The sequence below is a fragment of the Aquarana catesbeiana genome, linkage group LG02 (genome assembly GCF_042186555.1).
Source record: "Aquarana catesbeiana isolate 2022-GZ linkage group LG02, ASM4218655v1, whole genome shotgun sequence".
Taxonomy (NCBI): domain Eukaryota; kingdom Metazoa; phylum Chordata; class Amphibia; order Anura; family Ranidae; genus Aquarana; species Aquarana catesbeiana.
This window is the reverse complement of record NC_133325.1, coordinates 516,931,070-516,941,491: the sequence shown is the minus strand read 5'-3', so window position 1 is coordinate 516,941,491 and position 10,422 is coordinate 516,931,070. Positions and strand designations below refer to the sequence as shown.

The following is a 10,422-nucleotide window of genomic DNA, read 5'->3' as shown; positions in this document are numbered from 1 at the left end:
CATTTTTGAGAATACATTTCAAATACATATACAAAGCATTCACTACAAATACACATTTGGGGGAGAGCATTGTGCCTCTTGTGTATAGGTAAAGTTATGATATTTTAAATACATCTTTATGACACTAAAAGACGATTTGAATGTGTTTTGAACAATATAGCTTGTTTTTTTTTTTTGCCGTTTTCTGTCAATTTACAGATTTCTATACCTTGTAACTACCTAAAAATAACCTAGGTTGTTTATTTTTTTGCAGAACCCTTGTCATCCTGTCTTTGCAGTGTTATGAAAGCAGTTCTCCCAAGATGTAGTTCCGTTAAGCGACGCTGGGAGCAGAGCTGAGAATTTTTAGCTGCGTCACAGAACAGATAGAGAAGAAACTGTCTGGCGACAGGTCTCTGAAAACCAGTTACTGCTGCTGCTACAGCAGGAAAGAGAGCTATGGAAGTATCGTGGGCTGGGCTTTCCTATAACCATTGCATCTTTTCGAAAACCAATACCTCATCTCCAAATTTCTATGCTTTTATCTGTGACCAGCTGGAAAATCGTGAATTTTTTTATCCGACAGGGTGAAGAGGTGAAATGGCGATGTGTTTGGAGTGGGGGCACAGAACGTCAATATTCGGAATTGCGAATGGGGTTTACAAATGAGTTAACTACGATTCTGGAATCTTCCACCCATACATGGAGGTCACACAGTTACCCAAACCTACGCAGCAGCAATTGGGGGTGAGCGATATGATATTTAGAGAGTCTGGCTGCTTTTAGAGACATGTTACTAGAACCCCGGAGGTTTTTAAAACTGCGTCACTTCTACTGTGACAACGCAGATGTTATAAGGGTAAATCCTTTCCCTAAAAACGTAACTTTCCTTTTTTCTATGGAACATACTAGTGAACTACGTGGATGTTTTTTGCAATACAGACAGTTTAAGAGCCAAGCTGCATAGTTTTATTCTCATCCTGGCCTCCCCGGAGAAGCTCAAATCACGTAAGATGTATATAATTATTCTTATCTTTCTAGAATGGTTTGTGACATTTTGCTGTTCATTTGTATCCTCTGTTCTTGTTATAACTGCTTTTGTAATATGGTATTTTATTGCTGTTTATTTTTGCAGTTTATTATTTCTTTAAGTATGGAGGAGCAGCAGTTAATTGCTCCAGAAGCCTGTGGGGAACTGGGGTAACAATGTCAATTTAAAGAAGCATGTCACTGAAAAAGTTCAGGACATTCAAAGCTCCACAGCATTATAAGTTGTTTATGTTTCCATGCAGCATCACATGGGTTAATACAAATTTGAAGGCAGACAAATGAACAGTACAGGTTAGCAACAATGAACCAAATTTCATTTACAGAGAACATATTTGAGAACATATTTACCTGCCTGTTTCTTTTGTACCATTACAAATCACTAGATTTACAATATTATAGCCTCCATATGACATCTTTTACTACGCTTCTGCTTCTGTTTAGAGAACGATCTCAAAACAGGATTGGATGGGGGTGGGAATCTAGCACCAGCTTATCTTATTGGATAATAGGGACACTGACAGGTGAAATACTTATTTCTGGTGGAAGACATTGTTTTATGAAATGATATTGACTGCTTTTCAAATGTATGTTTTTTTTTCTTTAAGACTTACTATGTTTAAGATGTATTTTTAATTTACATAGGTGTCTACAAACACACAATTTCAGTTTTCTTAGTAATAAAAATTATAGAAAAAAGGAATATATATATATATATATATATATATATATATATATATATATATATATATATATATATATATATACACCGTATTTATCGGCGTATAACACGCGCCGGCGTATAACACGTACCCCAAGTTTAGGAGGGAAGTTTAAGGAAAAAAAACTTACATTAAAATGCCCATCAATGCAGCGTTATCTGTCCATCTGCAGCCTTTTCAGTGTCAGTGCAGCCTTGCCCCAGTGTCCATTGCAGCCTTGTCAGTGCAGCCTTGCCCCAGTGCAGCTTTGTCAGTGCAGCCTTGTCAGTGCAGCTTTGTCAGTGCAGCCTTGTCAGTGCAGCTTTGCCCCAGTGCAGCCTTGCCCCAGTGCAGCTTTGTTAGTGCAGCTTTGTCAGTGCAGGTTTGCCCGTGCAGCTTTGCCCCAGTGCAGCCATGTCAGTGCAGCTTTGTGCACTCGCCGCCGACATACACAGCCGTGTGTAGATTCAAATATGGCGCCGAGACTGCAGGGATTCGTTGGAGCCGAGATACACATACCCGAGTGTTCTCGGGTATGTGTATCTCGGCGGCGATCGCGGCAATTGCCGCGATTGCTCCGATCACACAAAATCGGCGGGGATCGCCCTATAACACGCACCCACGATTTTCCCCTGATTTTCAGGGGAAAAAAGTGCGTGTTATATGCCGATAAATACGGTATATATATATATATAATATATATACACAGATACACAGTATCTCACAAAAGCGAGTAAACCCCTCACATTTTTGTAAATATTTTATTATATCTTTTCATGTGACAACACTGAAGAAATGACACTTTGCTACATGTAATGTACTGTAATGTACTGCTACATGTACTGTAAAGTAGTAAGTGTACAGCTTGTATGTATATTTGCAGTCCCCTTAAAATAACTCACACAGCCATTAATGTCTACACCACTGGCAACAAAAGTGAGTACACCCCTAAGTGAAAATATCCAAATTGGGCTCAAAGTGTCAATATTTTGTGTGGCCACCATTATTATCCAGCACTGCCTTAACCCTCTTGGGTATGGAGTTCACCAGAGCTTCACAGGTTGCCACTGAAGTCCTCTTCCACTCCACCATGACGACATCACGGAGCTGGTGGATGTTAGAGACCTTGCGCTCCTCCACCTTCCGTTTGAGGATGCCCCACAGACAGGGCTTTTTTTCTCAAACAATAGGTGCTGGAACTTAACCATGGCCCCACAAAACCTCTCCCCCTACACACACCCTCCAAATCACATCAAATAGCGGGTGTGTTCAGTCAAATTTCACGAAAACAGTAGGAGGGTCTTAAAGGGGCATTAAATACCAAAATTTCATTACACACAGAGTGCAGAGCTGTCACTTGTAAACACAGAAACCAGACTTCTGTGTTTACAAGTGACTGTGGTGAGCAGGCACCAAAGGGTCTGAGCCAGAGGTGGTGGAACTGAGTTCCACCAAGTTCTCCCTGAAAAAAAGCCGTGCCCACAGACGTTCAATAGGGTTTAGGTCTGGAGACATGCTTGACCAGTCCATCACCTTTACCCTCAGCTTCTTTAGCAAGGCGTTGGTCGTCTTGGAGGTGTGTTTGGGGTCGTTATCATGTTGGAATACTGCCCTGCAGCCCAGTCTCCGAAGGGAGGGGATCATGCTTCAGTATGTCACAGTACATGTTGGCATTCATGGTTTCCTCAATGAACTGTAGCTCCCCAGTGCTGGCAGCACTTATGCAGCCCCAGTCCATGACACTCCCACCACGCTTGGCTGTGGGCAAGACACACTTGTCTTTGTACTCCTCTCCTGGTTCCCGCCACACACGCTTGACACCATCTGAACCAAATAAGTTTATCTTGGTCTCATCAGACCACAGGACATTCCAGTAATCCATGTCCTTAGTCTGTTTGTCTTCAGCAAAGTGCTTGTGGGCTTTCTTGTGCATCATCTTTAGAAGAGGCTTCCTTCTGGGGCGACAGCCATGCAGACCAATTTGATGCAGTGTGAGGCGTAAGGTCTGAGCACTGACAGGCTGATCCCCCCCACCGCTTCAACCTCTGCAACAATGCTGACAGCACTCATACTGTACATCTATTTCCAAAAGACAACCTCTGGATCTGATGCTGAGCATAGCATGTGCACTCAACTTCTTTGGTCAACCATGGCGAGGCCTGTTCTGAGTGGCACCTGTCCTGTTAAACCACTGTATGGTCTTGGCAACTGTGCTGCAGCTCGATTTCAGGGTCCTGGGAATCGTCTTATAGCCTAGGCCATCTTTATGTAGAGCAACGATTCTTTTTTTCAGATCCTCAGGGAATTATTTGCCATGAGGTGCAATGTTGATCTTCCAGTGACCAGTATGATAGTGACCAAATTTAACACACCTGCTCCCCATTCACACCTGAGACCTTGCAACACTAATGAGTCACATGACACTGGGGAAGGAAAATGGCTAATTTGGCCCAATGTGAACATTTTCACTTAGGGGTGTACTCACTTTTGTTGCCAATGGTTTAGACATTAATGGATGTGTGTTGAGTTATTTTGAGGGGACAGCAAATTGACACTATTATACCAGCTAAGTTTACTTCCGTTCTAGCCGGACCGCGGTGCAGGACATCATGTCCTCTTGTGCGGCGAGCCCCTCCGCTGTCTTCTGGGGCCTGTGTGTGTCCCAAAACACAAGCTGGCCGTTGACAAAATGCTGCGCGACTCGCGCATGTGCAGTAGGAAACTGGGAGTGAAGCCGCAAGGCTCCACTTCCGGTTCCCCTTAGTTAGAGTGGCGGCGCCTGCACCAGGTCCGATGGATGGATCGGCCTCGGAGGGCCGACATCGTGTGCTCCCCGGACAGGTAAGTGTCTTTATTAAAAGTCAGCAGCTACTTATCTTATGCTTCATGTCCATATCCCCTGCATGGGAATTTTGTTATCTTGTTTCCCCCTTTTTATATACAGTGTTTGTATCTGCTGACTTAAAAAAAAAATGTTTGTGGCTGGAACTCTGCTTTAAAGTAGCGCTGTCACCACAGGGCTGCGTATATAAAAAGTCCAGCCCTGTAAAATAAAGAGGCACTATACCTTTCTGTAGCTTCACTGATCTCCAGCCACTGCAGACATTCCAAGTGTTTGGGTTTGTCTATACACACTTCTCTTGCTTGACACAGCAGTTTCCCATATTGGAACTGCTTCACTGCTCTGTCACTGCTACCGGTAGGTATTCCACACTTCTGGGTCCTGCTCCTCCTACTGGAGACAGAAATCTTTTGAAACGCCACTGCTTTACTGCTCTCTAGCCATGGAAGGTCTTCCACACTGCTGGGTGCCTATACCTGCTCCTCATAGTGGACACAGTGGTTTTTTGAAACACCACCATTTCATTGCTCTTCAGATGCTGCAGGTATTCCACACTTCTGGGTGTGTGAATACCTGCTTCCCCCTGCCATGAGCAATGGTTCTGTCAGCACAGGGCGTAGGTATTCAACCTCTTTCCCCTGACAGCCTGTAAAAAAGCTGTAGTTATCTTTAATGTTAAGGACGCCACTGCTTCACCACTTTCCTGCTGCTGTAGGTATTGAGCCCATGCATCAAGTCAAATATCTTCAAATATCTTCAATGACTGCAAAGGAGTGAAGCAGTGACATTCCAAAGCATGGGCTGCTGGAAAGGTAACTATAATGCCTCCTCTTTTTGCATGTAGAAAGTACAAACCATGCCAAACGCAACCGCGTTCTGCCATGAATGAGCCCTGAGGCTGGGTTCACACATGTGCAGTGCGAATTCTAGCTCCGTTTTCTCTCCGAAGAGAAAAAACAGCTGTTCAGCGGTTCCTCTCCATTGTAGCTGCGGATCAGCTGAGCAGGGAGAGGGGAGAGGTGTAGTGAGGGGGAGAGAATGCCTGTTCACAACAGAACGCTGCGAATCAGATGCGTTCCCACAGAAGATAAGGTGCTTGCAATTCGCACCGCAATGCCCAGAAAATGCACACATTTTTTGGGCAATGCGTAGTGCAATTGCAACGCACATATGTGAACCAGCCTCATTCAAATGAACGTATTTTAAAATTTCATGCGCATCCAATTCGCATAGGTGTGAACCCAGCCTTAAAGTGGTAGTAAAGTCAAATAAAAAAACAAAATTTTCAGGGGATCTCGCAATTGGGCTGAACCCTTGAGATTGGCTACATTCCCTGGGCGAGAGGCTCCACTCCTCTTGCTGAACCTCAGCTCTCCTCTTCCATACATTGGATGGTCAATCCCTTACTCCTACTCTTCACAACTGCTTCTTTTTCTTTTTCTCCCTTTTCTTTTCACATTTGCTCCCCTTTGTGTTTTAATGGGCTCGCTCTGGGTGCTGATTTTTTTTATCGGATATGCAAATATCCTGTTATACACTGACTCACTTTCATAATTCGCAGTATGGGTCCACCTGGCCACCGGGAAACCCTGCTTCTCGGTATAATATATTATTCCATTAAAAAATGGTTGCACATTACCAGTTTTCGCTCTTGGACTCTCACATCGCCATTTTATTTGTTGCACATGTATGAAAAACTGGAGGCCACCATCATACATGATCTGTTTTACCTTACCATTTCTACTGTGTTTTTGCTAGGTCCGGTGGCTTGCAAACTTAATTGAGAGATTTTCATTGTGTATGCTATATGTTGATTATGCGCCATTTTTTCATTTCTCTGTTTGACTGTAAACTGCAATACTTGGAAAATTAAAAAAGAATTACAAAAAAAAATCTGGTCCCTCTGCAACTTAATGGCATAATGCATTGCATACTAGCACATTATGAAAGACCTACCTGTAAAACGAAGCCCTCCAGTGGTGCTCTGGCACCTCTGAAAGGAGTTCTATCTTTACCCGGTCTTCCAAATGGGTTTGCGGGTTTTAACCATTTGAATGCCTTAGCCGTTATTACGTCACTCCAGCACATGCATGCGGGAGTCATGGCTGCGGCACAGAGCTCTGGATTGATGCCACATTCCCTCAAATCAGAGTGCAATGCACATGTGCCAGTGATGTCACCTGCTCAAAAAAACATGCAAACATCTCTTAGACGGTGCAAGTTTAGGAGATATTTTAACTACAGGTAAGCTTTAGATTGACTGTAGGTAAAAGTCACCAAGCAGATTTTACTATCTCTTTAAAGTATATCTAAAACCAAAAGCAAAAATGTTATATATTGCTGCTTATTAATCCTTAAATGTGGTGATGACTGCATTAATGGTATTTTGTAGGCTTTTTTTCCCTTTCGCCTGGTGATCCAGCCAGTAAGTCTGTTATATTTTAACACTGATAGGGGTTCTTACAATGATCAGTCGTAATTCCTTTATGTAAAAACCTTTATCTCAAAATGGAATGTGCTTCTGGTTCTACATTCTCCAGGCACACTCTTGACAAGTCTTAGACAAGGCTTGTATTGCTTAGATGTAGTGTAGTTTGCAAAAACGATCCAGCACCTGTCTGTTCTGTCTTACAGAGCACCTGTAGTACAAGAATGGCTGATCAGAATGACAAATCTTTTGGCAGGTAAGAGTTCATGTATGTGTACATAAACTGTGTGCACTGGTTTGAGTGCAGCTCTGCTGACCATAGGAATTTTGCTGGCAAGGTTCTGTGCCTTTGTCAGAATCTTTGGGAGATCAGGCATTGCATTATACAGTGACGTGGATGAGAGACATTATACGAGAATGCTTACTATTTTTCTAAAATCATGTAGCTTATTCAGTTCAAAGAATGACAATGACATCAAGAACTCATAGCCTAAGCATTTTTCTCAGATCTGATTTATATAGCAGTAATCTATATCGATCATTGGTTTTTTTTTTCGCTCCTATTTTTTTGTATTTTCTTTTATGGGTTGTGCTGTTTTTAACATTAGGTTTAATTATCAGGAATTAGGTAACCATGCACTCAAATCATATACTCCACTGAATGCCTTTGCAGTTAGGTGGGCTATAAAGGGCTGCCTAAGTGAGGATAACATAGTTCCCAACTGCCCCAAATGTCCTTGTCCATGTTTTTCTTATGTACCATCTTTTAACTCGGATTTATAGACCTGTAAAAATAAATGTGCTATTTAATCAAAGGTGTACTGCACTAACTTTTTTATCCAATCTCTGAATAGTAAATTGTAAGTGCATACAGCCATCAGAATACAATTTATCAATAGTGGTTCTTTAAACGTCAGTTTCATATATAAATCACTGAAATCATCATTTAGATCAAGTCCTGGTAGGACTATCTTAATGGTTACTATTATTTTTAAATAGTGTTTAGTTGAAATTGCTTGGTCATGTGTGGAGTAATAAGGGTTTCACCCCATTCTAATGGGAAACCTAGTTAAATTGTAAAGAAATGTCATTTTATAGAAAGAAACACTTACATGCATGTTCCACTAGTATACTTTCCCTCACATATAGCGTGAAGCAAGATGGTGATTACCCAGGTAAAATTTTCTGTAAAGAAGATGTATATATGCAATTTCTTTTCTCCTCTGTTGTATTAGCAGGAGATGTTGCTTTAAAAACAAACCTCAGCTTGTGTAACCTTGCTGCGTACTTCCTTTGCTGACTCATGCTCACTATGATGCAGCCATTGCTCTGCCTGCCTGCAGGGGGTGTGTTACAATATATATATGTCAGCAAGATGCTTTTTTACATAGTTCTTATTTACTTAGCATCAATTACTATAGCTACAGTATACAATATCAAAAAATTATTTCTGGCTCATGCTTTCATATCCACAACTGTGTCACGTATATATATGATTTATATACAGTATGCATGTTGTTTTTAACTAACATTTTAGGGTTTAAAATGCATTACATTTACAGTAGAGATTGTTTTATAATAATATTCAGTATTGTGGTTATGTTTTTTTTAATTCATTTTCTTTTTTTATTATTATTATTATAATTTTTTTATGTGTATATAAAAGTAATCAAAGGGATTTCATTTATTGTTTGAATATATAAATGTCCCCTTACTGAGACATTATTACTATTTTTACCATGGAAGAATAGGTGCAGTATGTTTTTTTTTTGTGCAGACACACACACCACAACAACTAGTAACAGTGTATTTATTTATTTTTTGTAAATTCTCGATTTGTGTAAAACACAGATGTTATGTCACAAACATGGATGGAGATGACAATATGATTATTGTTATATCAGCATACCAAAAAATATTATCTAGGCATGAGTAGAATATTACATATATAATAATTGTATCTTCATACTTGGTGTGGATTTCTTGTGTGAAATAAAATTAGACATACAGGGTGGGAAGGGGGGGGGGGGGGGGGGGTTGGTGTGGGAGTTACTAAAACTGGAGAGTGCAAAATCTGGTGCAGCTCTGCACAGAAAACCATCAGCTTCCAAGTTTAATTGACAAGGCTTAAAGGATAAATTCTCCTTTTAAAGAAAATAATAAGTGCACATTATTTGCAGGTAAAAAAAAAAATGAATTTATGATTTTTTCTTTCTGGAGCCTGGAAAGCATTGCAACAGTGATTAGCAAATGCAGGTCTCCTGCAGACTGCCAGTGTAAGCTGGCTGCCCCCACATCATACGGGCAGGCAGTTTTACACTATTTGGAAGAATCAATGAACTACGACAGCGCTCAACAGCGCCGTGGTAGTTTATTGAGAACTACAAGACAGCTGCCAAGACTGTCAATACTTGTAGTCAATTCATTCGCAGAACACTGAATGAATGACATTGCCGGTGGGTGGAGCCCCACATGGCTGTGTCTTTAGATTGTGGGATAGTCTTCTCCCACTCGACAAAATGGGGGGATTAGGAGTGTGCGGGGGTCAGTACATTTGTAACAAGTTACACCCCGAATATGGGTGTAACATGTAACTTGTTACAGAAGGTGAACTTTGATTGAAAACGCTGAAGTTAAAATCTGGTGCAGCTGTGCATGGAGCCAATCACTTTCTGAGTGCTCCAGTATTAGAAAATCTCTCCCACAGTCTGTCTGCCTCAAATTTATTATTAAGTGTCCTCGAACTAGAAGACATTAAGCCTAGGTTCACACTGACTGCGGGTTAGAAACTGAACTCGCACAACTTCAAACCCGCATGTCAGTCTGAGTTCGGGAGCAATTTCAGAGACATCTGTGCGGGTTCCTGCACAGATGCAAAAAGTAGTGCAGGAACTACTTTTGGGAATCGGTGTGACGCTGCAAAGTCGGCATCGCACTGATTCGGACGGTGCCAATGTCGGCAATAACCGCCAATTTGGCATCCAATTTCACACCTTACAGGAGACCAATATGTGCGCTCTTCTACAGGCCTATGGCTTGGTGGATGTTTGGCGGGGACTCCATACTTTTTACTCAAACCCACATTAGAGTTTCTGTAGAATAGATCATGTATTTACCCACCTCCGACATTTATTTTTAGTGAGCAGGCTTTCCATCCCATATGGTCAGATCATGACCCCCTGGTTTTTCTGGACCTGGTTTTTCACAGGCTTGTCCTTGCCCACTTACCAATGGAGATTGAATGAATCCCTCATTACTACTCAGGTCTTCTGTTCACAGATGCAGGCACATATTCAATCTTATTTTACTGACAATGCGGGCTCTGTGACCTCTGCTATTTCACTGATAAGGCCATTATCAGGGGTCACTTGATCCAAATTGCCTCTTCCAGAAAGCGTGCCAGAGAATGTAGGATGCAGAAACTG

The 10,422-nt window shown here is 41.6% G+C and overlaps 1 long non-coding RNA gene across 1 annotated transcript in view; it reads left to right on the top strand.

The window, feature by feature from the left end:
* The first annotated feature begins 260 nt into the window (after nt 1–260).
* LOC141128483 (uncharacterized) overlaps nt 261–10,422 on the top strand; it is a 43,590-nt gene continuing 33,428 nt past the window's right edge. The window contains exons 1-2 of the long non-coding RNA XR_012241700.1: nt 261–987; nt 7,204–7,253. This is a non-coding gene — a long non-coding RNA (uncharacterized lncRNA). The remainder of the gene's footprint in view (nt 988–7,203; nt 7,254–10,422) is intronic.